Source organism: Typopeltis vanoorti, chromosome 2 (genome assembly GCF_054136105.1).
Source record: "Typopeltis vanoorti isolate ZY-2024b chromosome 2, IOZ_Tvanoo_1.0, whole genome shotgun sequence".
NCBI classification, from domain to species: domain Eukaryota; kingdom Metazoa; phylum Arthropoda; class Arachnida; order Uropygi; family Thelyphonidae; genus Typopeltis; species Typopeltis vanoorti.
This window is the reverse complement of record NC_143550.1, coordinates 134,129,196-134,156,053: the sequence shown is the minus strand read 5'-3', so window position 1 is coordinate 134,156,053 and position 26,858 is coordinate 134,129,196. Positions and strand designations below refer to the sequence as shown.

Below are 26,858 nucleotides of genomic sequence, written 5' to 3'. Positions count from 1 at the left end.
CGGAACAATTTATAGATTGTGGCTATAAATTGTTTCAAAGCACTTCTCTTTGCTGGACTTTTCATCTAACACATAATGCAACACTTCACTTTTTTTAATAAAACATGTCTTGAAATAGCAAGATAATGCATGGTTTAAAACTCAATCCCTCTGATATGGCAGTCAGTTTGATATCACCTGTGCAACAAAGTTCTCTTGTATGATACCACTGAATATTATTATTATTTATTTATTTATTTTAAATCAGGCCTTTATGGAGGTCAAAACACTCATTTAAAACAGTAAAACAGGTCAAAACAGTCAATGAGTTTTTCATCCCATTCTCAACATACAGGGTCTCTACTATCACAAACAGTACCTTAATCTCATTCAATATTTCTACACTCATTACACATTCATGCAATACATTCCATTCATCAACCAGTCTCCTTATAAAGTTTCAATGACTTCTTGTTCTAAATCCATCTCCCTCCATTTCAATAGAAGAAACTTTTCCATAGGAAAAAGTTAAAATTCTTATTCTCTTCTAACTGTTTATGAGTCTCCAAATAGCATTACTCAATATGTCTTCATACTCCATATTATTACACAAATTGGAAACCACATCAATCAATTCTTAACCCTTTCTAATATATGCTCGTTGCCCATGAATCCCTAGTGACCAAATTTGGCACAATAATCCATATGTGTCTGATTAAGGTCTTATAGAAATGAAACAAAATAACTTTATTACTGCATATAAAGGTCCTCCTCATCGCTGCCATAATCTGATGTTCTGACTACACAATCTGACACCTAAATTTTGTGTACCTGTCCAAGACCACTCGTAGATTTCTCATCTCCCAAAATTACTCCACCAACTATGTGTTTTTCATCCCATTCTTCTCCTTTCTCGTCCATCTGATGATGGGTTGAGTAAGAATAAGAAGTTTTTGCCATCTGGCTCTATCTCTGGCTATGCCTGTCATCTCTCTGAACCTTGATAATTGAGATCTTTCCTTCAAAGACTATAATCAAGTTCCTTCTGATCTACCTGTTGATCATCTTTCTCTAACAATTTCATTCAGAGCTATATTTAGTAATCTCTGAGAGGACATTCTCTGAAGGTATCTAAACCATCTTAATTGCTGCTTAAGAAATATATCTATGATATCTTCTCCATGGTTTAATTCATGTTTCATTTGCTCATTTGTTGTGTGTTCTGGACAATGAGTCATTAATTTTTCTTTAAGCCTTCCATTTTGAATGCTCTGATTTGATTTTTTTGTATTTCTTTCTGATCAAATCTCCGTGTCTCAAGCTCGCTCTCAGCTCTTTCACTTTAAATTAAAGATACCAAGAAATTATATATACTTGGTTTAATCCTTTATCCAAGTTTCGGCAAACAAAATTTGTGCCTGAAGTATTTTTAGGACTGGAGCAACTCGTATATAGAAGCTAATAACTTTATATCACTTGTCTTAGTATCCCATAATGCAAAGCACATCTCTCTACAGGTATGTATAATGCTATGCATTATGGGAAGGGTCACTACCCAGGCCGTTTCAACCTTTATTGAGGTGAAAAAGTAAGGGTTGCTCATCATAGGCCTAGAGTAGTTAGTATTGATGTGAAAGAGAGCCTGATAGTATTAGGAGAAAAAAAGACAGCATGTGAGAGAGAAAAGTCATCAGCTCTTTTATATCATCATATAGCCAAAGGCTATCAGTTTTCCTTTTTCATCAATCTCATATAGATGAACAACCAAAAAACCAATTGAAACTAAAGTGCAAAGATGACTGACATCCAGGTGGTTATCCCTATCTGGGTTAAACACCTTGAGTTGGCCTTCTCTGCATGGGATTGCTCTTCAGTCCTCCCTGCAATTGACTAAACGACTACATTGAATTAAGAAGATGGAACTATTTAAAAAACCTCTCATAGTAAGAATAGACAGAATTTTATTTCCCACCCCCTGGTGAATATTGCATAATGTGGGTGGTCTACACCATCTAGTGATAAATTTTATATCTCCTAGAATACTTCTTTCTAAATACAAAAAATGTCTCACTGAACAATAAAATTTCCACAATACAATATTATAAAGCATTTGGATGTCATATTGCTGGTTTTCAAATCAATGTTTTTTTCTAACCTTCCATAAATGGTATTTTAATTCATTAATTATAAAAATCAAAATTCTCTTCCCATTGCTGACAGGTGGTGGGTATTGTAAAAAAATAACTGTTCTGTTGTAAATAGTGGCATGCCCAACACATTACATATAATCTGTTCCAAATACACAGAGCAAAAATTGCAGCTGTAGAATGCATGTTCTACTGTTTCCAATTGGCAACAAATATCACAGATTGGATTTCTGATGTTAAAATACCTCCATTTTAAGGCATTGACTGGAAGGCAATCATATACAATTCTCCAAGCAAGATCCTTCCTTTAGGGTACCCTTGGAACTTCATCAAGTTATAAAACAAATTATTGTTGTCAGTACCCAACTGTGGAACTTTGCAGCGAAAGAGATTAAAGATTTCTTTATACCAAATTTTACTTTTCTTAATGGAAAGAATGTCAATTCCGGAGTGTTTTAGCAGTCTTAGAGTTAAGCACAGAGTGTTGTAGTATTCAGAACATTCTCAGCTTTTGGATCTTTATAATCATTAACTCCAAACAGGGAAAGATGAAAACCCAAGTAGTACCAGAGAAGGTCTGCACGTGTGTTTGGTTTGCAATATTTTATTGATTTTTGAAGCTGTATTGCTCAAATAGCAGGATTTTAAGACTGGATGTCTAAATCCTCCATGCTTTGATAGTTGAAGAAATTCCTTTTTAACTTCTTGGTATCGGCTAGACCAAAAAAATTGCAGAAGTTTACTATATAATTACTTTTCTTCAGTTTCTGTGACGTCTGTAATATTTATTATGTACAACTGGGCAGAAAAGAATGGTTTTGAGTACTATGGCTTTGGTAGAAAAGAAGAGCGGCCCTATTTTCCAGTCTTCTAACATTTCCAAGTTCTTGTATATAAGTTTGTGGACTGGTAATATTGGGTAAGTGGAGAAGGGAATTCCAAGTATAATGAGGGGTTCTCTATTTGGGGGTTAGTCCAAAAGGAATGCCTCCAAGATCCCACTTTCCATAAACTTTTAATTTCGTCTTGTCTGCATTAATAATTAATCTGCTGCTTTTGCTGAATTTTTCTAAAATACCAAAATATATATATATATGGAATCATTATCCTTCAAAGTGCCTACTACATCATCGGCATATGCTAATACCTTATTTTCCTTCATCTCACACAAACGTATATCGTCGACTTTCAGTAAGAAAGGTTCAAGAACCAATGCAAAGAACAATCGACTAAGAGACCTTGCTTGACTCCTTTTTTGAATTCCAATTGGGTCTGACAGAACTAGGAGGCAGGAATTGGCATAGGTTCCTTTGATAATGGATAGCAGCTTTTTACCCACACCAATTTGTGGGAGGATGTGGAACAGAAAGGAATGCTGGACATTATCAAATGCTTGAGCAAGTTCTACTGATAGCATTGCCATTTATTGCTTTTTTGTATTAACTAGTTGGAGTAGATCATGTAGCAGAAACAGATTACATTCTACTGCTCAGCCTGGAATGCCATACACATGTGTGCTTTTAATTATGTATCTAATTCCCACTTTGAATCTGATATTGAAACATACATACATACATACATCTTCAAGGCTCACCTTTCCTAATTGGGTTGTGGGGGCAACAGCTGCAAGAGGAACTTCCAATGGTCACGACCCTCTGCCACCAAGCTCAGGTGTTCTGGTGGGATTCCCAAGGTTTTGGATATAATCTATCCAGTGAGTCCTTGGCCTTCCACCCTCTGGCTTGGCAAAGAGGGCCTGCTGAGGGAGCTTCTCTGGTGGCATTCTGACCAGGTGCCCGTACCAACGTAACTGTGATCTCTCAACACGGAGAAGCAACAGTTGAGTATTCAGGGTTTCCCGAATTGCAGAGCTTCTGACTCTGTTGAGTCTTGTCAGCCCCGCAACCCCTCGAAGGAACCTTGTTTCAGCCACTTGGATTCATGTCTGCATTCTTTCAGTCATTACCCAACTCTCATGACCATAAGTGAGGATGGGGCCATAGACTGTATTGAAGACAGCCAGCTTGGCCTTCTGGCTTAACTCCCGCTTCAATAATACCAAACGGCCAAGCTCCCACAATATTGAGCTTGCTAAGCCAATTCAAGTATCTAGCTCTACGTCCCATTTTCCATCATTCGTGAATATGGACCCAAGGTATTTAAACTTCTCCACCTGTCTCATAGGGACTCCACTTACATGTAGAGTGCACTGGGATGGTTGTCTTGAGACCACAAATGTTTCAGTTTTGGCCACACTGATCTTCATTCCGGTGTCTGCACAAACAGCTACAAACCTATCCAGGATCTGCTGGAGGTCATCTGTGGAAGAGCTAAGCAGAACTAGGTCATCTGCAAAAAGCAGACGTCCAATGCTACATCTTCCATTCTGACACACTCACTGCCTTGGCTGTGACTATCAATCTAGTCCATAAATATTATGAAAAGGAGGGGTGAAAGAACACACCCTTGGCAGAGGCCAACGGAAACTGTGAAAGGTTCAGACTTTGTGCTGTTTACCCTGACACAAACTCTGGGCATTTATACAGTGACTTGATGGCAGCTAATAGTTGGCCATCCACTTCATACTCCTGTACTACTTGCCAAAGCTTATCCTGAGGAACCTGGTCATATGCCTTCTCCAAGTCCACAAAACATGTGTAGACATTCTTGGCATATTCCCAAGATTTCTCAAAGACTTGCCTTAAAGTGAAGATTTGGTCAGTTGTGCTTCTACCAGGACGAAAGCCATGTTGTTCTTCCTGGAACTTTACTCAACTATGCTCCTGCACCGTCTTTCCAAGCACTTAGCATACACTTTCCCAGGCAGGCTGAGCAGAGAGAGATGCCACGACAGTTACTGCAATCCTTCTGGTCTCTCTTCTTAAAGACTGATATTATTATGCCTGCCTGCCATTGCTTTGGTGCTCGCAAAGTATTAGATAGAGAAAGAGGTCTCGAGTTGCTGATTAAGGTGTGATCTCTACTAGGTTTTGGAATGAGGATGGAATGGCTTGCTACGAATTCACTTGGTATGTGTCCTGACAAGAGAAGAGAATTAAACAGTATATTTAGAACGGAAAGAATAAAATCCTAGCAATCTCAGTAAAATTTTATCCCTAGATGATCAGGTCCTATGGATTTTCGTGTCTGGTGTTCTTTACGAGCTGTGGTAACTGATGATGGTGTAATAGGTGTGTCAAGCCCATCTTGGATATGAACAGGAAAGCCATTAATGTTCCAAGAGTTATAATTCCAACAGTATTATTGTCTTCAAAAAGATTTTTGTAATGCTTTTGAAAGGAGTCAAGGATGTCTTGAGTGGTGGATATGTCTTCTCCATTAACAGAGATTTGAGTGATTAGTCCTTTCTTTGCGAAATTTAGTGAATTGTCTATTAAAGAAGGCAGCTAAAGTGCTGTCTGTTGGTGTTGCTGTGTTCTTATCTTAAAATTTATTTCTTCTACTTGTATCTGTCTTTCCAGTTCTATCTCTATATTAATGTTTTTCTAATGATGTTGCTACATTCTATACCATTGCATTAGTTTGTTATGACTAAGCTTCTCTCTTTATACAAGTCTTTAAACTTTATCCTTCTGAGGAAAACCTCTTCCTTTCCCCATTGTATCATATTCTGTTTTATTGCTTGTTTGAATTTTAACCACATATCCCAATTCCAGGTAACATTATTCCAATTTGAATAAAGGGTCTGGAATTTGGTTGAAAAGATCAACGGAAAATTTGATGGAAGTCTCCAAGGTCCAGAATTGATCTCTACTTGTTCAATGCAGTGGAATTTAAGTAGAACTGGATTACGATCTGATGTATTGATGTCAAGATGTTTTATCTCAATTATCCTATTTATGAGGGAAGAAGAGATATAAATTCAATCAAGATGGATAACAATACCCTGATTTATGTATATATAAGCCTGGAGATTAGGATTGTGGATCCTCCATATGTCTAGTAGTTGAGCATCTGAGGCTGTGCACTCCCACTTTTCCACTCCTGGGGGTGTCCTCCTAATATGTTTAATGTAGGATTTTCAATACAATTCCAGTCTCCAACTGCTATTAGGGTGTAGTGGGCACCATATAAATACAGCTTCAATTCCTGGAAAAATTTGTCTGTTTCAGTGGATGGAGAATAAACATTTATCTTATTACACATACTCAGTATTTCCAATCTATTGTAAAGATTCTCCCTTCTGCATCCCTTTGGATATTACAGAATGACCCAAGGAGAGGGCTGAGATGCAAGAATAAGAACTCCTACTCAACCCTGTTAAATCTTCCAAAGCTCTAATAAGAAATGAGTGGAGTGTCTAAATAGTTAAAGTTTTTATATCTTTATATCTTCAGAGGTATGTTTCTTGGATGGATGAACTTAAACACATACTTTATGAAAACAATATTTATATTGCTTGTCTACAGGAAATAAAACTGAACAAAAATCTGAACTTCAGCATCAAAGGATACAACAATTCTTAGAAAAGACAGAGAGTGAAGAACTGGGTAAAAGGCTTTCTATCCTTTTGAAGACCCCAGAAATCAAATTCAAAGAAATTACTCTAAATCAATATTTAAGTAATAGCAGTTCATCGGAAGCTCAAGCTGTTGAAATACACCTACCAAACCATTCTATTTCAATTACTACCACCCTGTAAATATAAATATTGACACTGATGTCACTGAAAAGCACAGTGAAGCTCCAAATGATACAACCATCATACTTAGTGACCTAAATGCAAAAACTCAACATGAGCATCACCTGATTTAAACCATAAAGGTCAACAATTGGAAGACCTCTTTACAGACTTGGAACTCACAACAATTAACAACGGGCAGAGTACTCATCTCTATAAAACTGTGGGAACTGAATCTGCTATCAACATCACAGTTCCTGCAAGTCTATCTTGTAGAGGCTACGAGAATAAGATCATCCGCAAATGCCAAGGAAGAAGCCTAGAGAGTAGCCTATATGGTTAGGAAGAGAATGAAGAAACTCATCTATGACACAGTTAAAAAAAAGGGGAGATAGAGGATGACCCTGGCGAACACCCTGCACTGCGGGAATAGAAGTTGCACGGGACCCTGTAGTGATAGTGATGGAGCTACCCAAGCATAGCACCATAACATAGGAAAGAAAAGGTTCTGGACATCCAGCAACAGACAGTGCAAACCCAAACATGACTTTCCCTTAGTAAACCTATGTTGTTCATTGCCAAGTAAAGATTCACTGTCAACCCATTTCTGAATGTGAGCCCTGACCGATTTTTCTAAATTCTTCACCACCACTCCTGAGATACTAATTGGTCGATAGTTGGATACACCAGTCTTTGCACCACCCTTGTGCAATAGAATTACCATACATTCGTGTGGAATCTTCCCTGTTCTGAGACTCATATTAAACAGCCTGGTCAAAGGAATGGCCAGTTCAGCTGAACACTCTTTTAGCACACGTGCTGATATTCCATCAGTTTCTGTTGCTGAATTCTTATTCAATTTGTGCAACAGCTTTAATACCTCAGCATCACACACCTGCATTTTTTTTATCTAGTGAAGAGGTAACAGTGAGCTGAATATTGTGTTCACCAGGTTGATAGCATTTAACAAAATGGGCATTAACTGAACAACCTCTTCTGCACCTGTAATCCCCACACCATCTAGATTTATAAGAGTTATTCTTTCATATTCATTCTTTCTTTTATCTTTGGTCATATGGTCAAACACCTTGGCAAAAAAGCCAAAGAAGAACAACTTCTAAACATTCTTGATATTTCTTGGCAAACAGGCAAACTACCAAAAGAAGGGAAAAAATCAATTATTGTACCCATCCTAAAAGCTGACAAAAATGCTGCAGAATGTCAAAGCTACAGACCCATCACATTAACTAGTATACTCTGTAATCATTTTACACAAATTATGGACTCTACAACCATGTTATAAATAATTATTTTAATTTCCTGACATTTTGACCTTCAAATTAAGGTCATCATCTGGAGTACACACACACACACACACACACACACACACATACACACACATATATATATATATACACAGATACAAGCTAAATTATATTTCACATAGTATGCTGAAGAGACAATGATTTGCTCGACGGTTATTCTACTGGCCTGACCTCTAGTGAAAATAAAATAAAATTACAATAATTAAATGAAATAAAATAAATTAACTACATCAAAGCTATATTATTCTATTTAAGACAACATCAGAGAAACATTTTTTCATATAGATAAGTTTTGTTACGGTGAAAACGATGTCCCAATTTAACATGACAATTATGATATTAGATTTAGGATCCTGGATTACCTATGGTTCTATTTAAAATTAACTCTTAGGGAGAAGGGTTAAGTGGGCAGAATATATGCCTTCCATATGCTTGGGATTTTTAGACAATCATTATTGTTAAGATTAGGGTGATTGATAAGAATCTCACAGGCCTCCTTAAATTTACAATCATATCATGTTTTGGTGTGACGTAAACAACAGATACTTTTCCAGGCAATTCTGTGTAAAGTGTTAAGGGTGTGATCAGTATATTATTTATGTTCCTTTTTCCTGATAGGAATTGTGCATCCTGTTTCCCCTATATAGGCAAATTACAGGTGCAATGAATATGGTATACTTCAGGGTGGGCCAGTGAAGGGAGTGGATCCATGAGTTGAGTAAGTTCTTTCATTTTCAAGGAGGTTTAAAGGTGGCTTCAAGGTTATATTTTTGTAGTACTCTGTTTAGGGGTGCTTAAGGGTCAAAGCTGTATAACTGAGAGGAGACCTCCACATAGCCTTTAAAGGAATGCGGAGAACCGACAAGGGCTTCTGACCTAATGTCCAATCCTCACCTTCTCGTGGTGCACCCTGTTGGGTATCTACTTTGATACTGAACGAACGAGGATGGGCTGGCAATTTGGGATTTAGCCGACCAAATTGTATTCTTATTGGTTAAACCAAAATGAAAAATGATGGTACAACATGACAAAATTTCATGCCGGCTGGGGCGTCGCCCGGTTAAACAAGGCCCCCGTTGTTTTCGCCAGGGAACCAGGGCGAACAGCGAAAAGTCAGCTACTGGAACAAATCTGAAAACAAACCCCAACTCAACATCACCAGAGTTAAAGATCGGTACTATCAACATAAGAAGCCTGAATGGCAAAGAAATGGAGCTAGCTGAGGAATTAGATAAGTACCAGATCGACATAATAGGGGTGACTGAAACAAAAAAGACCAAAACTGGTGAGATCTTTCTGAGCAATAAATACAAAATGTTATATTCAGGCAATAACAATCAAGGAAAAGAAGGAGTAGCCATAGTATTCAACACAAAATACGAGGCTAATCTTCTTGAATGGCAGTCAGTCTCAAGTAGAGTAATGTGGGCAAATATGAGAATGGGGAACTGGACAATGAGACTTATTTGTGCCTATGGTCCCACAGAAGGTTCTACTAAGGTAGAAGTGGATGAATTTTTTGAGTCTTTAGAAAAAGCAACTGACACAATGAAAAAGGAAAAATTGGTCCTTGTAGGGGATCTAAATAGCAGAGTAGGAAATGATTGTGAGACATACAAAAATATTTTGGGAAAATTTGGAGAAAAGAGCAAAGCTAATAATAATGGCAAATATCTGTTGGATTTCTGCTCAGGACATGGACTGGTTATTACTAACACCATGTTCCAACATAAAAATGTGCACAAATTCACATGGAGAGAAGAGGCTAGGAATAAGAAAAGTCTCATTGACTATGTTATTGTTGATAGTGATGTTTTCTCCCTGGTGCAGGACACCAGAGTGTACAGAGGATTTGAAATTGGAAGTGATCACTATTTAGTCTTGAGCAGGATAAAATTGAATTTCATATTGAAAAGAATAACATGTAAGAAAGTTTTAAAGCGAATAAAAGTTGAGCAGCTCTCAGATGTAAACTGTAGACTAAAATACACAAAGATTATTGAAGAAAAAATGAAAGAGTTTGAGAACAGGAATCAAACCTTGGAGATTCAGTGGCAAACTCTGAAGGAAACATTGATTGATTCTGCCAGAGAGGCATGTGGTGAGGTTGTGTGCAAAGATAAAAAAATTAGAACTCCCTGGTGGACACAGGAAGTTAAAGAGGCAGTGAAGGAAAAGAAGAAAGCATATCAAAAGTTCCTGACAAATAAGTCAGCTTTTACTCTTACAGAATACAGAGACAAATGTAAGAAAGCTAAACAGTGTGTAAAACTAGCTAAACAAAAGTCATGGGAGGACTTTGGCAAGAATATAGAAAATAAATATCAAGAAGGTGGCAAAATATTCTGGAGGTTGTTGAAGAAGCTTAGGAATGGAGGAAAGAGTGCTGTAAAAGGAATTAGAGATGATAAAGGTGAAATGAAAACAGGAGAAAAAGATATCCTTGAAGTATGGAGTAATTACTTTGAAAAACTGTTAAATGAAACAAGCAGTGATGACAGCATAGTGATAAAAAAACACTGACCAAGCATGCAGTCAGGAATACATATCCATACTTGAAGTAGAAAAAGCCATCAAAGGCTTGAAATGTGGAAAGGCAGCAGGAGTAGATGATATTCGACCAGAAATGCTGAAGTATGGTGGTATGAGAGTCTTACAGTGGCTGCACTGCATAGTTCAGAAAGCCTGGACAGAGGGACGAATTCCCGATGATTGGAGTAGAGCTCTCATAGTACCCATATATAAAAAGGGAAATAAAACTGAATGTGAGAATTACAGAGGTATTTCCCTACTGAGTGTTCCTGGCAAGATCTATGCAAGTATACTTGAGAAACGGTTGAGAAGAATTGTGGAAGAAAAGCTTGGTGAAGAACAAGCTGGATTCAGGCCAAATAGAGGCTGTCAGGATCAGATCTTCACTTTACGACAAATAGTCGAGAAAGCATGGGAATATAACAAAGATCTGTATTTAAGTTTTGTCGATTTGGAAAAGGCATATGACAAGGTGCCAAGAGAGAAGCTATTCAATACGCTGCAGTTATATGGTGTCAATGGGGCATTATATCAAGCAATACTTAATCTTTATTTGAGTTGTGAGTCAGCAGTTAGAATTGAAGGAAGTACAGGAAGATGGTTTAATGTTAAATCTGGTGTGAGACAAGGATGTACATTATCCCCTCTGTTATTTATTATCTATATGGATCACATTATGAAGGAATGTGGTATTAAACCTGATATCAAAATTGGAGATGTTAATGTCAGCTCTTTGCTTTATGCGGATGATGTTATACTTGTAAATAAATCCGCTACAAGTCTGCAAGATTCTCTGACTAAATTGAATAGCTGTTGTAATAGATATGGTGTGAAGGTCAGCAATAAAAAGACAAAGACAATGAAAATAGGCAGAATCATTGAAAATGTCATCTGTGTTGTGAATGGAGAACCTGTGGAACAAGTAAAACATTTCAGCTACTTAGGCACAATTTTTACTGAAGATGGTAAACTAAATATAGAAACAGACAACAGAATCAGCAAAGCTGGTATCGTGGGAAGTCAATTGAATAAATTCATATGGAATAAGAAAGAAATTAGTCGGAACACTAAATTAGCTGTATACAAGACTGTGTTCAAACCAATTTTAACTTATGGATCTGAGAGCTGGGTCAGAAGTAAAACACTTGACCAAAGACTAGAGACCGCAGATATGAGAGTCCTGAGAAAGATTAGAGGCGTGAACAGATGGCATCAATGGCAATATCATATTAAAAATGAGGATATTAGGAAAGAACTTGACATTGTCAGCATCCAGGAATGCGTTAGCAGAGCTAATCTCAGATGGTATGGTCACTTAAATAGAATGGGAGAGGAAAGATTAGCAAAACAAGTGTTCTCTGCCAGGTTGGCAGGAAAACGACCCAGAGGAAGACCAAGATATAGGTGGATTGATACGGTACAAAGTGCCTTAGACGATAGAAATATAAGATCTGATAATGTTGGAGTCTTGACAAGTAATAGACTGATTTGGAGGAAAATTGTAGATAGGAAGTTAGTAATGATGTAATTTTTTCATGTAGTACTGTCATATCCTGTACACCCCTTGAGGGTACATGGCAGGAATTTGATGATGATGATGAGTATTCTTTTTATTTTGTCTGATATTCCTTTAATGTATGGAATGGTTATTACAATTTAACTGTAGTATTGTTTATTTTTGTTTTTAAGTGAGGCCTTGCACAGAATTTTGTTGACAGTATTTTGGCTAACCATTTTTAGGAAGGTATATTGTTGATAACTTTTAATTCATCTTTAAGTGCATATTCATTAAAGCAAATCTTCAAAGTCCTGTTTTTAAGTGTATTAATGACCCCTAGTTTTTGTGTATATATTAGCCAGTATGTGTTGATTTCCGGTAAACAGTGAAGGAAAGACCGCCAGAAGGAAGAAGTGTAACAATGTATCTAGAAACGGAAGTGTGTTCTTCTTTTCAATCTCAATTGTGAGTCATATGCATTTGTGTTGTTTGTTTAGGTGGCTGAGGAAAGTGTCTAGCGGCCATGGGGCCAGATAGTGAAAATATCGTCAGTGTATCTAAGCCAGACTCTGGGTTTTAAAGAAGAGGAATCTAGAGCATGGTGCTCAAAATGTTCCCTGTAAAAGTTGGCAATGGGGGGGAGGGGAATGGTGTGACCATGGCTGTACCTTCTTTTTGTAGGTAGAGAGTGTTGTTTTACCACACAAAATAGCCAGAACATAATACATGCACAAAGAGTGCTGTAATATCGGGAGGGAATTTGTCCTGTAATAGAAAGATTGTCATTGATTGGGACATTTGTGAAGAGGGTAGAGACGTGAAAACTGACTAATAAATCATCTTTTTTCCAGTGTGATGCCTTTGATTTTGTTTACAAAGTGTTATGTGTTTTTAATATAGGAGGGGGAATGACCTTACCAACTCCTTGAGTGTTGATGCTAGTTTTTTGGCTAGGTGATAATTGAGGATGTCTATACCTTTGACTATCGGCCAGAGTGGTGTGTTTTGTTTGTGAATCTTTGGTAGACCAAAATTCTCGGGGAATGAGTGTATTAACTCAATACACAGAAAACTTAATTATTGTCTATAATAGCTAAAATCAATTTAAAAAATGTGAATAAGTTGGCATTCAGCTTCTGCAATATACTAAATACCTGTAATTATTCAAGCTCTCTTATCACATCAGTCCCTGTCACCTCTCTCATAATAATAACTTCACTTAGATGATACACCCTTATAAAAATAATCACTCAGTAGCTGAACAATTTCATCTGCCTCTGTTACCTCTTTACCATCTGCACTCCTTACAGTTATTCTTCAATAGTCATTCTTCCTCCTACTTGCCACATAAAAAACTCTTTGGGATTTTCTTTTACAAATAATACCTATTTTCTTCTTGTAATCTGATTTTGCCTTCCTTACCATACTAGTCACCTTTCTTACCTGATTCTTATCCTGTTCATTAGCTTAGCTAGTCGCCTTCATATACTCTCTACCACATTTTTTTTTTTTTTTTTTTTTTGTTTGCAGTTCATACTTAACGATACTACTCATCCAGCTACCTCCAATTCATAATAATGCTTAATGGCATAATCAATCAAAAGGGAAAAATGCATTTATTAACGCACTAATATTTCATTGGTTTTCTACTGAGTAACATCAGTAATTTTTGTAATTACTCAGTTTAGTGCAGTGTGCCTGTCACAGATATCAGTGTGCTCTGATTATCCTAGGTACAAAATCAATGAAATATCAGCGAGTTTAATAAATGTATTTTTTTTCTCATGGTGTTGTTCATACTTTTAAACATTATGATGACTAATAAATGACACCTAAGCCTTTCTTTAGCATCTGAATCCTACCCGATTTACCCTTCTGACCTTGGATATAATATGATACTTCTATTGCTTCCAGATACTCCTTGACTATCCCCCAGTGCATTGTAAACATCCTTCTCTTGCAGATCTTTATGCCATGGTACTGGTTTTAGCTGCCTACTAAGTGCATCATACTCATGTGGCTTGCTCTTCCACATATAACCCTTCTTAATTGGAATTTCAAGATTTTGTTACCTCTCAAGTCAAGACCATATGATCACCCCAACTGAGGCAATTTCTTCTCATTCATTAACAAGATTCAGCACTCATGTACCCTGAATTCTCTCTGTCACATACGGTTTCAAGTAATTCTCTCTCAGTAAGTGTGTAAATTACTTTTTTTTTCCCTGCCATGTGATCTTTCCTCCTTCCAATCTGTTTCTGATGTTGAGGTCTTCAATAATTATTACTGGATTTTCACTCATTGTATTAATTTGCTGCTGCATGTTTCTACATCATCACTGGTGCCCCCTGGCCTATAGCAGCAACCAATACTATGTCTTGCCCTACTGGGCTGAATCTCACACCAGATTGATTCAAAAAGAACTACTATCTGCACAACTATTGACTCCTACTCTTGATGGCTGCAATTCATCTGCTATTATCAGCAGTAACCCACGCCCTGTCCTGTCTACTTTATCCTCTCTGAAAATTCTAAATCCATCGCATTCTATCGCTGTAACTGCATCATCTGTTGTTTGCCAAGTCTAACTAATGCCTATAACATTTGGTGAGGTTGCACTAACCAATGCCAAGAACTCCTCCCTCTTGTTCCTGATACTTTTGTCATTAGTATATAGAAACTGCAATATCCCTGTAAGTCCCAACCACCTTTACTTCTTGAACTGATTACACTATTCAAATACTTTTGCTTGAGAGACTAGATTCTGCACTTGTTGGTCATTCACACACACACTCACTCACTCACACAAACACACACTCATCTCCATATGCCCAAATTACTTTGGTTCCCTGATTTTGAGCTTCCATGCTCTCAGTGGACAAAGCTCTCTCTCTAGACACCTAACTCCAAATCGATATAAGTGCAGTCCATCAACATAGTAAAAATCTTTATGTACATTCAAACTTGGGTCATAGGTTCACAAACTCTGCATCATTCATTCTATACAACCTACATATTGATTCATCAGCTATCATTGTGTAAAACGCGCTCCTCGATTATGCTGTTGTAATATTTTTAGCTTTTACTACTTCTTGTAATCTTACTTGTGTTTTATATTCTCTTAATTGTACTCTTATGCTTTCTTATGTTTATTCTATCCCTTATGAAAGCTCTTGTCTTATTCTCCACAGTTAGCTCTTAATGCTCTTATATAAGGTGATGCTGTTAGTGAAATTATCTAAGTACTAGACAATTCACTGATACAGATAGCAATCTCTTACACTGAAAAGAAACTTGGGAAAATTTATTTGATTTGTGACTGCGCCACCTAAGTTACTAATTAATAAGCATTGGAGATGAGCTATAACACCTATAGGATAATTCTATCAATGGTCTAAAGCTTAATTTACAATCATGGCCATTCCTTAGTTCCCCTTTATTCACAGGTTTGAATATTTTTTTCAAGACAGTGCATTAAGTAAAGATCAGGTGAAGTCTCCATTTAACAAGCAAAACAAAACATGTTTAATGCAACTTGAGACAAATTTTACACTATTCCATACACTTTATACAATCTCACTTGTAATCTTAATATAATCTTAACTCGTAACATAAACAAATAAAAATCAATTATTTACACAGAGAGAAAAACCTCATGTCCTACAATATCTCTTTCTCTATATCAATTCCCCAAAAATTACCTCATATCTACACTTCGGTCCTAATTTCTGCTATCCGCTACAACACTAAAGTTCTAGAATGTACTTTCCTTCAAGTCCTTACAATCCTAGTCTGATTCTGTAGGCTGTCCAACTTGTTCTTCTGTGTAGGCCTTCTTTGCATGTTGCTCGATAGTCGTCTTTTCGTGGTTCACTTGTGAGAAGAGTGATTCCCGTTTGCCAATGGTACTGGATTGAGTCAAAGGCACCCTATGTCCAATGCACTGGAGAACTCCTAACTGCAATTAATTCATCGCAGAAACTCCTGCTGCTCCTCTGTCGCTTCCCATAACCACAGGTGTGTTCTGACGAACTCTATTTGGGTCAGCGAACTGTCCCAAAAGAATGAGAGAGCGAGAGAGAGTCTTCCTTCCAAGGCTCCCCATATACAATTTTTTTCGGGTACCTGTTTTAGGGTCAGAGCGACCCCCCCTCCCCCCCGAATGTCCCACATACACATTGTTGTCAGTCATTGTGACTTTCACTGCAGGGCGGCAAGAGTTCCTTGTTTCAGGGTTGGAGGCCCCTGAATATCTTGTGAATGTTCTGATGTCAGCAGCCATGACCTCCAATCCATTGTTCACTTTCACATACATAATCCTCTGCAATTCCTTTTGCTTGTGGCATAAACACTTCAAAAATAGGTCATCTCTATAACTTTACTCTGATAATTAAAATAAAGTGCACAATCTTAACAACTATTTTAACTTACAATTGACAAGCATTTTTGCATTGTTGCACTTTCCAGATATCCACATGGGTTTACAAAATTTTCAGCAATGAGTATTCTAGAGTTATTTACAGTATGACCTCTGTAAAAATTGATTCTAAATTAAGGAACTTCTGCTGCATTGAATTTTACAATTGCACTCCTTCTCAGTTAGCCTCTTTCGTAGCATGGCAGCAGTCTCAGAAACTTCACCTTCTCACTCTTCTTTTTCACATTCTCCCTTACACTTTACTTCCACCTCTTAGGTCATTGGTTCCAGTCAAAACAAGCAATTCATTCTTTCACCTTCCCTTAGGTTATGCACTCTGACAGCCTTGCTAATATTATTCATTTTAGCACCACAGAAACAAGCTTTTGTAGCACTTTTATGAAGTACTCCCTTTATATCATAGAATCACCATAAAAAAATTATCTGCTTAAGCTCTTTCGCTCGTTTATTCTTACATTTTCTTTTTGGCTTTGGACTCCATGCTTTTTTTCTGTACTCAATTCTACTAATCTCATGCTGTTTCTGCAGCCTTTCAATCTCTCACATGACAAAGCGAGAGATTGCAGCCTTTCAATCTCTTGCTTTGTCCTGTGAAGGAATGCATGCAAGCAAGCCAATTCTTGATTCTACGTTCTCTCCTGAACTTCCATCACGCAACTTTCACATATGATATCTTACTACTACTACTTTCATTCACCTAATTTATACTCTCTTTCACATTTATTTCCTCACTGTTTAAATCTTTAACTCCATTCACTCTAATACTTTCACTCCTTCAATACTAACTTCTGCTACTTAGTTCTCTTACTTTTGACAAGTCATGCATTTCTGGCTCGTAAAACATACATCTATTACTCTCTCTCTCTCTCTCTTTCTCTCTACTGCCATTCTTATAACAATCCATTTTCTCACAATGAATATATAGCGAGATAGCATGAACACACGCTACACTTAACAAAATTAAGAATGTCAAATCCCCTGCACAACGATGTCTTGGTTGCCACTGTTCTCGTTCCCATTGGCACCATGAATGACACAGTTTATCTATTGTACATGGATAAATATATCAAAAATAAATAAACACAATCAACCACACAGTTATACATAAGAATATTGCAATCACTAATTATCAAAGTATCATTAATTCAATATTAAAACAATGACTAAGCTGTGAGCTCATGATCACATGCTCTGTCCAGTATGTGCCATATATCAATTTTCTCAAAGGAAATATAACTCCTAATGTTTCCTAGTTGAGTAGTTAACTTCTCAGTAACTTGGCCATCCACTCAGGAAGGCATCTGGTTACAATTCATTTATTGCTTCTGTTCCACAACTGCTGCAATGCAATCATGAGTTGTATCAGCACTGATGAAAAAAGGTTCAGTCATTCAATCTTCAATGAATTAAAACTGATAGGTTCATGAGAGATATTTTAAAAACTGAAATGATCTTTGATCCTTAGTTCCCAAGTGAATTTTTCTCCTTCTTTGTAAGATTTGTTAGAGAATTTAAATATAATGAACAATTTAGAATAAACCATTAGTAAAAATTTCCCATCCTGGCAAATCTTCTCACTTGCCATACCGTTTTGTACTGTTTTTTTTTTTTTTTTTTTGAAACTAAAAGAAACTAGAGCACTAATATTGGATCCATCTTTGCTTATCATACAGCCAAGATATACAACCTTTTCCAAAACGAAATTTTAAAAAATTTGATGTTTTCAATTTTAAGTTCATATCTCATGTAATCTGTGTATAACTTGTCTTAAAATCTTGCAGTGCGAATCAAAATCTGCTTGATTTTGATTTTCGCAAGTTTTCTTGAAAGGCCAAAATACCATTTCCCAACATTTCTGACAGAATGCTATTCATTAAAGCCTGAAAACGCTGTGCTGAATTATGTGCACCCTGTGGCATATGAGGTAACTACAATGTTTGCCAATGTGTAGTAAATGCAAAATAATATCTGCACTTTTTTCCGCTGTATCTGATAGTAACCAGAAGCGGGATCAAGTGTTGAGAACAACTTAGTACCATTCAAAGTGGCTAGAAATTCGCCTATGCTATGTAAAGAAAATTAAAAAGTTATATGACTTTATTAACTGCCCTCAAATCAAGCACAAAGTACATATCTCCATTTGGTTTTACCAAAGATGAAATACTATTCCACAACTGTGAAGGCTCAATTATAAGTGCTTCTATGCAAGAGTTTCTCGAGTTTTTCAGTATATGTTATTTGTGCTTGGTACTCCTTAATAAAAACTGGATCATCAGCATTTATATTCACAAATGTTCGATTATATTTGTAAGACTACATATTCCATCTTTAAAGCATATATTGAATTTTAAGAAATCTTTTCATAAACTTAGCAACCTTATCCTTTTGAAAATTTCCACTTAATTTATCTAAAACTATTTAGTAATGTTTCAAAAAGAGATTCAGTTTTGCCAACATTAGAAGTAGTACAAGGAGAGACTGAAAAGTACTCAAAAAGAACAAAATGATATTAAAGCAACTGATATAACCATAAGAAAGAACATATCTTAAAACCCTTTAACTATCATGTTTCATCAAATTGTAATAATTTGTTCTTTCTCTTTTAGGATATATAAGAAGACATGTCAGAGGCTTTGAAGAAATTTAAAGACACAGAGGTGTGGGACATCGAGTTTTCCATGCTGCAAGTAAGTCTGTAACTGAGATTCGTCAAACTTTGCGTGAGACTTTAGGGGACTTATTCAACTGTTTCTAGATAGGATGCCAAGTATAAAACTAGGCATCCTAAGACAACAGATATCCCCAAGTCAGGAACACCTTCCACAGCAATCACACCTAAAAACATTGATGTAGTGCATGCCATGATCCTTGATGAAGACGAATACCAGCCAAAAACATTGCAGACTCTGGGGATATCCAGGGAACGAGTTGGAGTCATCTTAAGGAATTTTGGGTAATTTTTAGAAATCAAGTGCAAATTTTTTTCGCCAATATTGGAAATGTTGGTGAAACATGGCTTCATCTCTATGACCCGGAGACCAAACAACAGTCAATGGAGTGGAGACACAGAGGTTCTCCATGGCAAAGAAGTTCCAAACTCAAAAGTCAGCAAAGAAGGTTCTTGACATTGTCTTTTGGGATATGGATGGTGTAATCCTTACCAAGTACCTCAAAAAAAAAAAAAAAAAAAAAAAAAAAAGGTGAAATTGTTATAGCAGCAGCAATTTATTCAACAGAGGAATTGAAGAAGTTGTTCAAGGAAAAATGCTGCAGGAAACTGAGCAGAAGCATGTTGATTTTACAGGACAATGCACCTGCTCACACTGCTCATGAGACGATACACAACTTAATCTTCAATGACTGCTTCACCCACCCTGTTTGCCAAGACTATCAAATTTAAAGAAATGCTTGAAAGGAACAAAATTTATGACAGAGAATGATAAGAACATTAGTGTGGCCAGCTTTCACATATGGAAATGAGACCAGGATATTCAAGAAGAGAGTAAGACAACAGATAACGGCCTTTGAAATGTGGTGCTATAAGGAGAGCTCTGAAAATCTCATGTACAGAACATGTGACAAATACAGATGTTCTACAGAGAATGAGAACGCAGAGATCTTTATTACAGGAAATGATCCAGAGAAAGATGAGATTGGCGGGACATGTACTGAGAGGTTCAGCATGACACAGGATACTAACAGTTTTAGAAGGAAAAATTCTGGGAAAAGGATCAAGAGGCAAAAAATGAAGGACATGGCTTGAAGATATAAGATCATGGACAGGATCACATGGCTATGCAGAAACAAAAAGGAAAGCCACCAACAGAGAGAACTGGAAGGACATTGTGCTGCATCCTCTCACTGAGGAAGCTACATGAAGAAGAATCTAATTAGCAAAATAGATTTACCATTAGACATCCAAAATGAGTGAACTGTTCAACGCTTTTTCAGAAAATTCCCAACTCACAGAACGATTTTTGCCTCTTCGTTTATTCTACTGCTGCTGTTTGATATACCTCTTACATACATCCTAAAAAATGCGAGATATAAATTTTTAAATCCAATGTTAACAAATACTTTTTTTCCCCTCAACTTGCTACCTATGGAAGATACTAGTGTATTACTAGTTGAACAATTCGTGTGTATATATATATATATATATATATATATATATATATATATATATATACGAAGTTGTTTGAAGAGTTTGGTAAATTTCCAATAGACAGCGACACAATTCATTCATTCATACCAGTTTCAGCACGTATCATCTTTTTCATGACCGCTGGCAAAATTTTAGCCACGTACAATGGATAGTTCTCATTTGGCAAACATTTAACATGACTGTGTCTGCATTTTTCGTGCAGTGATAAAACACTTTTTTTTGAAGAAGGGGATGGCTGAGCAGATCAAAGCCGAGTTAGATGCAGTTCATTCGTAAATCCATCGAACATGAAGCACGCTCTGGATGCCCAACTGGGGTCACTATGAAGGAAATGACTGACAAAATCCATGATATCTTTATGGAAGACCGGAGAGTGAAAGTGCTGAGATTGCTGAGATATGTAGGCATCTCAACTGAATGGGCGTATAATATCCAAGAAAAATTGCACATGAAAAAGTTGTGTGTGCGATGGTTGCTGCGATTGTTGACTGTCGATCAAATATGCATGAGAAAAGACATTTCAATGCAGTATTTGATGATGTTTAATCGCAATTTGCAGGATGTTTTGAGTCGATTCGTGACTGTAGATGAAACATGGATCCACCACTACACAACCGAGTCCATGCAGCAGTCAAAACAGTGGGCAATGCCAAGTGAAAGAGCACTGAAAAAAGTGAAGACCGTTTTGTCATCTGGGAAGGTGACGGCCACTGTTTTTTGGGATTCCCAAGGAATTATCATGATAGACTATTTGGAAATGGGTAAGACAATACAGGAGTTTATTATGCATCATTGTGGACCATTTAAAAGAACTGAAAAAAAAAACGCCAAGATTGGTGCACAAAAAAAAAAAAAGTGCTCTTTCATTAAGACGATGCACTGTCTGACACATCAGTCATTGAAATGCCGAAATTGCCCAAATTAAGGTTTGAATTGGTTCCATATCCACCATATTCTCCAGACTTTGTCCCGTGTTACTTCTTGTTTCCAAACTTAAAAATTTGGCTTGGTTGGAAAAAAATTTACTTCAAACGAGAATATCATGAAGGCTGTCAATGACTATTTTACAAAATTTGACAAATCCTACATTTTAGATGGGATGAAAAAATTGGAAACTCGCTGGACCAAATGTGTAGACCTCGATGGAGACTATGTTGAGAAATAAAGGTGATTTTTCCAAAAAAAATGTGTTTAACTTTTTTTTTTACCAAACTTTTCAAACAACCCTTGTATCCTCTACTCTTTGAAAAAAATCTCTACCATATTAATCTAGTACCAATCCCTCACCAACTTATGAGGATGTGCTGAGAAGTTACGATAATCACCAATTTCTTCAAAACTTCTGACATGTCTTCTTATATATCCTAAAAGAAAGAGAACAAATTATTACAATTTGATGAAACATGAGGGTGAAAGGGTTTTAAGATATGTTCTTTCTTGTGGTTATATCGGTTGATTTAATATACTTTTTGTTGTAGATGTTTATCAGAACTCTTCAACCCCCTCCCCCATATGTATCAAATCAATCATATGCCCTCTCTCTTTTCTATTCAAATGGCTCTGAAGTTGCATTCCCTAAGTCTGTCTTCACATCCTGCATTACATAGACCAGACACTGACTTGGTGAATCTTCTTCAAGGACCCTGGAGAAGGTTCCCTAATCAAGGCTGCCCATGATATAGTGATTAATCCCATTTGAACTGTGTGCTGCGGCTGTAATAAATTGTGTGTATGTTTTCTTCTGGCCAGCTTGCCTGTTTTATAGGATATAAAAGCTGAGTTTCTTGGAATAAAAACCCATCCATTTCTATATGAAATTGGCTAACTCACCTTCATTTGATAGCCTGGATAAAGGTTCCTGTCTAGAATGAAAAACCCAGGTCTTTCCAACCAAAGGACATTGTTATATCTCTGAAAAGGAGACTTTTATTCTGAGTGTTTATTAATTACACAATGGTTCAATTCCAATTGGTACTATGACTTTTAACTATTTCTATTAGAATTCTTATTATTAACTCAAGACCAAATAAAACAATATATATACATTTAATGAAACTAAAACAATATATACATTTTAAATAAAACAACATAAATGACCACAAAATTAACTGGATCCAAGGCCTTCTAAAATAAATCTACCTTTAGAGATTTTCTTACCCAAAATATTAAAATCATTCATTCTCTGACTCATTCTATTATTGGATTGTTTGACATATACTTAGTCAGGTCTACCAGACTAAACATCTTGTTTTCACAACAACAAAAATGTTCATTAGAATCAGTTTCTTTGTTAGGCCTTTCCAAAAATATAAAATTTCTACTTCTCTTCCATGGGATAATTTTTTTTAATCTCACTTATGTAGCATATAATATTATTCCTCCTGTCTCACTAAGTATAAATATTCTTGTCTCTTGCAGTTCTATTTGATGCACAATTTACTAACTTCTTTTTTACCAGAGAAAGACGTTTCTTCTACCATTTCATAAACAACTAAGTTGAGTTCTTCATGGTAAGACAGAAGATGAAACTATCCATTCAGCATTTCCTCAATCATTCAATTAGAACATGGACTGCAATATCTTCTTTTATTTACTAAATACTTGTTGACAGTCTCAACTTTCGATTCCTTTTCGGAATAATCTAATAATATTCTCCCAACTATCATGTAGAACTAAAAACTTCCTAAGAACAAGAATATTTGCAAATTTCCATTAGTTCTCTAATTGTTTTTCTCATTACCCTGATACCAAATGCTCTCTCTGTGAGCTGTCAATCACCCATCAATCTCCTCAGCAAGCATGCACACCCTGTGTAAATAGCAAGCAAGGAATTACGTATAATCGTTGACACATCTCCATTAGCGCAAACAGAATGTCTTCACAAAACATAACACTTAATAATACAAATAACAACAAGTTCATAAAAATCAAAGGCGCATTCCACTCCAATAAAGCCAACAGAATATATAAAAGAACAGAATTAGCTATATTGAGAGAAAGAATTGCAGCTACTAGAGCAGAATTGTCCAAGATTAAAAAGGATACATGCAATATAAATAATAACAAACTAGCCATATCACTGCTGTCCAAACTTTGGAATAACATAGACACTATCACATACAATAAAGCTACAATTCTGGCTGAAAAGAAAAAATGCAGCCTAATTATTCTATTCTCTTTTAAAACAAAAGAAAACCAAAGAAAACATTTAGATCAATCCAAAGTAGTAATTAACCTTTCCTCAAGAGTTCTAACAAGAGATGAAACAAATCTTTTTATGAAAGGCTTTAATTTTGCTGTAACGCCTCGACAAGTCCCGAAAATCGATCTCATAGCCCAAATTGAAAAAGAAATAAGAAATGTATATAATATGTATAAAGATGTTATAAAAAATATAAATATGTATAAAAAAATGTATAAAATGTATAAAGATATAGCAGACCTTATCAGCAAAAAAAAAAAAAAAACATACAGCGTTACTATTAAATTGCAAATTACAACCAAAAAACCTACAAAAAAAAAAAGAATTCACAGCCCTTAATAAACTCGAATCAAAGAAAAATATAGTCATAATAAAAGCAGACAAAGTCAATGCAACAGTGATTTTGAACTCAGAAGATTATAACAACAAAATGAAAAGCCTCCTGGAAGATTCCAATACCTACACAGCATTAGACAGAGACCCCACTTGGCAAACTCACAACAAAACTAATGAAGTTATCAAGAATATACCAAACAGGTCTGAGGAACTAAAAAGGAATTTACAATCAAAAAACCCTTTATTGTCTAGAATATATGGAGTTCCTAAAATTCATAAAAAAGATATACCACTAAAACCGATAGTGGATGGAAGGGACTCTCCACAACTTCGAATCTGGCAAAACACCCCTTACAAACTTGATTTTACCGCATATAGGAAAAACAACATCGTTCATTAAGAACAGCACAGACTTCATAGAGAAAGTAAAATTTATACACATAGATCCTTCAGACATATTAGTGAGTTTAGATGTTGTCAGCCTTTTCACAAAGATTCCAAGAAATGAAACAGTAAACATCCTGGAGAATCTCTTTCCACCAGACATTGAACAGCTCTACTGCATAAAAAACACGTTCTTCCTTTACCGAGACAAACTCTGGGAACAAAAAGAAGGACTAGCAATGGGTTCACCCCTCTCAACAGCTCTAGCAAACCTCTATATGGAAAATTTTGAAAATAATGCTTTACAAAACTGGCACATAAAACCAAAAATATGGCTTTGCTATGTGGACGATATCTTCATCATTTTGCCAGGAACAGCACTAGAACTGACTGCATTTAAAGACTATCTTAATAACTTACATCCAAACATAAAATTCACTCTGGAACTAGAAGAAAATAAAAAACTTCCTTTCCTAGACATCCTTATAGAAATAAATGAAAGAAAAAACAGGTTATCATTCTCCATCTATGGAAAACCAACAAACACAGGAAGATTTCTTCATGCTACCTCACACACCACCACCCCAAGCAAAAAATAAGCCTAATAAAAACCTTAAGGGATAAAGCATATAGCATCCCTTTAACACAGATCCTACAACTGAATGGTTACACAACTAAGATAATTAAGAACATTCTCAATACAGCACCTACAAAAAACTTAAATAAACAAGACTTCAAGAAAGCAGTCACCCTTCTTTATATTAAGAATGTAACAGATAAATTAGCCAAATTACTCTACTAGTACAACATAAAAGTGACTTTTCTGCCACTTGAAAAAAATATCAAGATCTCTTCATCCTCCAAAACACCCACATCACCCAATGAAAAACCAGGGGTTTGTAATATTCATTGTTCCTGTGGCATCTGCTACGTAGGCCAGACAGGAAGATCGTGGGAAATCCCCACGAGTGAACATCAAAAAGATGTACAAAGGAAGAGAGAACATAAATTTGTCTTAGCATATCACACAGCTTCTGCCGGTCATGATATACTCTGGGAAAGAAAAAATATGTCCTATATTGATAAGAATTGTTTCAAAAGAAAATTCAAAGAAGCAGAAAATATGATTAAAATTACTATGCAATGTAACAAAAACCATGGTTTGATTTTAAATCAAGTTTGGTCATCGTTTATTAAAAATTAACCATTTCAGACCTCAGACAGAATGAGAGTGAACCACAGAAAGCGACAGCAAATAGCATTGTCTCCAACTAACATGCATTGACGGTTGTAGAGCTCTGTTATTCAGTTTTTTTAACAAACTTTTTTTGATGTTCATACTACCAACAAATGAACTGGTTTTTCATAATTTCTTATAGTTTGTGCTTTAAACTATTAGTTCTCTTTACCCCTGAAGACTAAGATCTTCAGGGGTAAAGAGAGAGACGACTAACGAAACTTGTCAGGTTATTTTTATTAATTACTTAGTTTTTTTAAAAACAGTTCTCTAATAAACATGTGGTCAAAAAACCGGAATATTTCTATTGAACTTCTTAACCATAGAAACCTATGCATGAATAACACTTAATAATTTTAAATTACACTAAAAAGGATTGAAAGTAATATAATTATCAGAATCTAGTAAGTACATCAATTTCAAAAGGTTTAAATTTCATTTTGACAATAATAATATCAATAACGGGCACATCACAAGTGCCAATGAACATGTTACAAAACCAAAAAACTAATAATATATTAACATAGAGAAATAATTGTAAAAAGATTCATAATTGTAAATTATGATTATTTTTGCAGCATAATCTATACTGACCGAGCTATGGAAACTCCATGGAATTACACAAAATATGTTTAATTTGTGAGCTGACAAAAATACATTTCAGAATTGTAGAATATGCATCAGTATTTATTAGTTAAATAGCAACAACAAATGAGATTTTAAATTACAAAACAGTAAATTAAAAGGTTTGTCTTATAAAATAGTAAATGAATATAATATTGAAAGGAAAAGCAAATATGAAGATGAAGGTTTCTAAGCTGCTCTATATGTGTGTGTGCATCACCCATGACACTGTAAATCTATTTTATATTAACAGAGTGGACAAACTAAAGTATTAGATAAACTACAGACACATCTGGACACCAAGCAGGCAACGTTTTTCATTCTCAAGCCAGTAATGAAATTCTCCTGC

The 26,858-nt window shown here is 35.9% G+C and overlaps 1 protein-coding gene across 1 annotated transcript in view; it reads right to left on the bottom strand.

The window, feature by feature from the left end:
• Positions 1 to 26,858, bottom strand: part of LRP1 (LDL receptor protein 1) — a 1,646,373-nt gene that overhangs the window by 894,127 nt on the left and 725,388 nt on the right. The window lies entirely within an intron of this gene.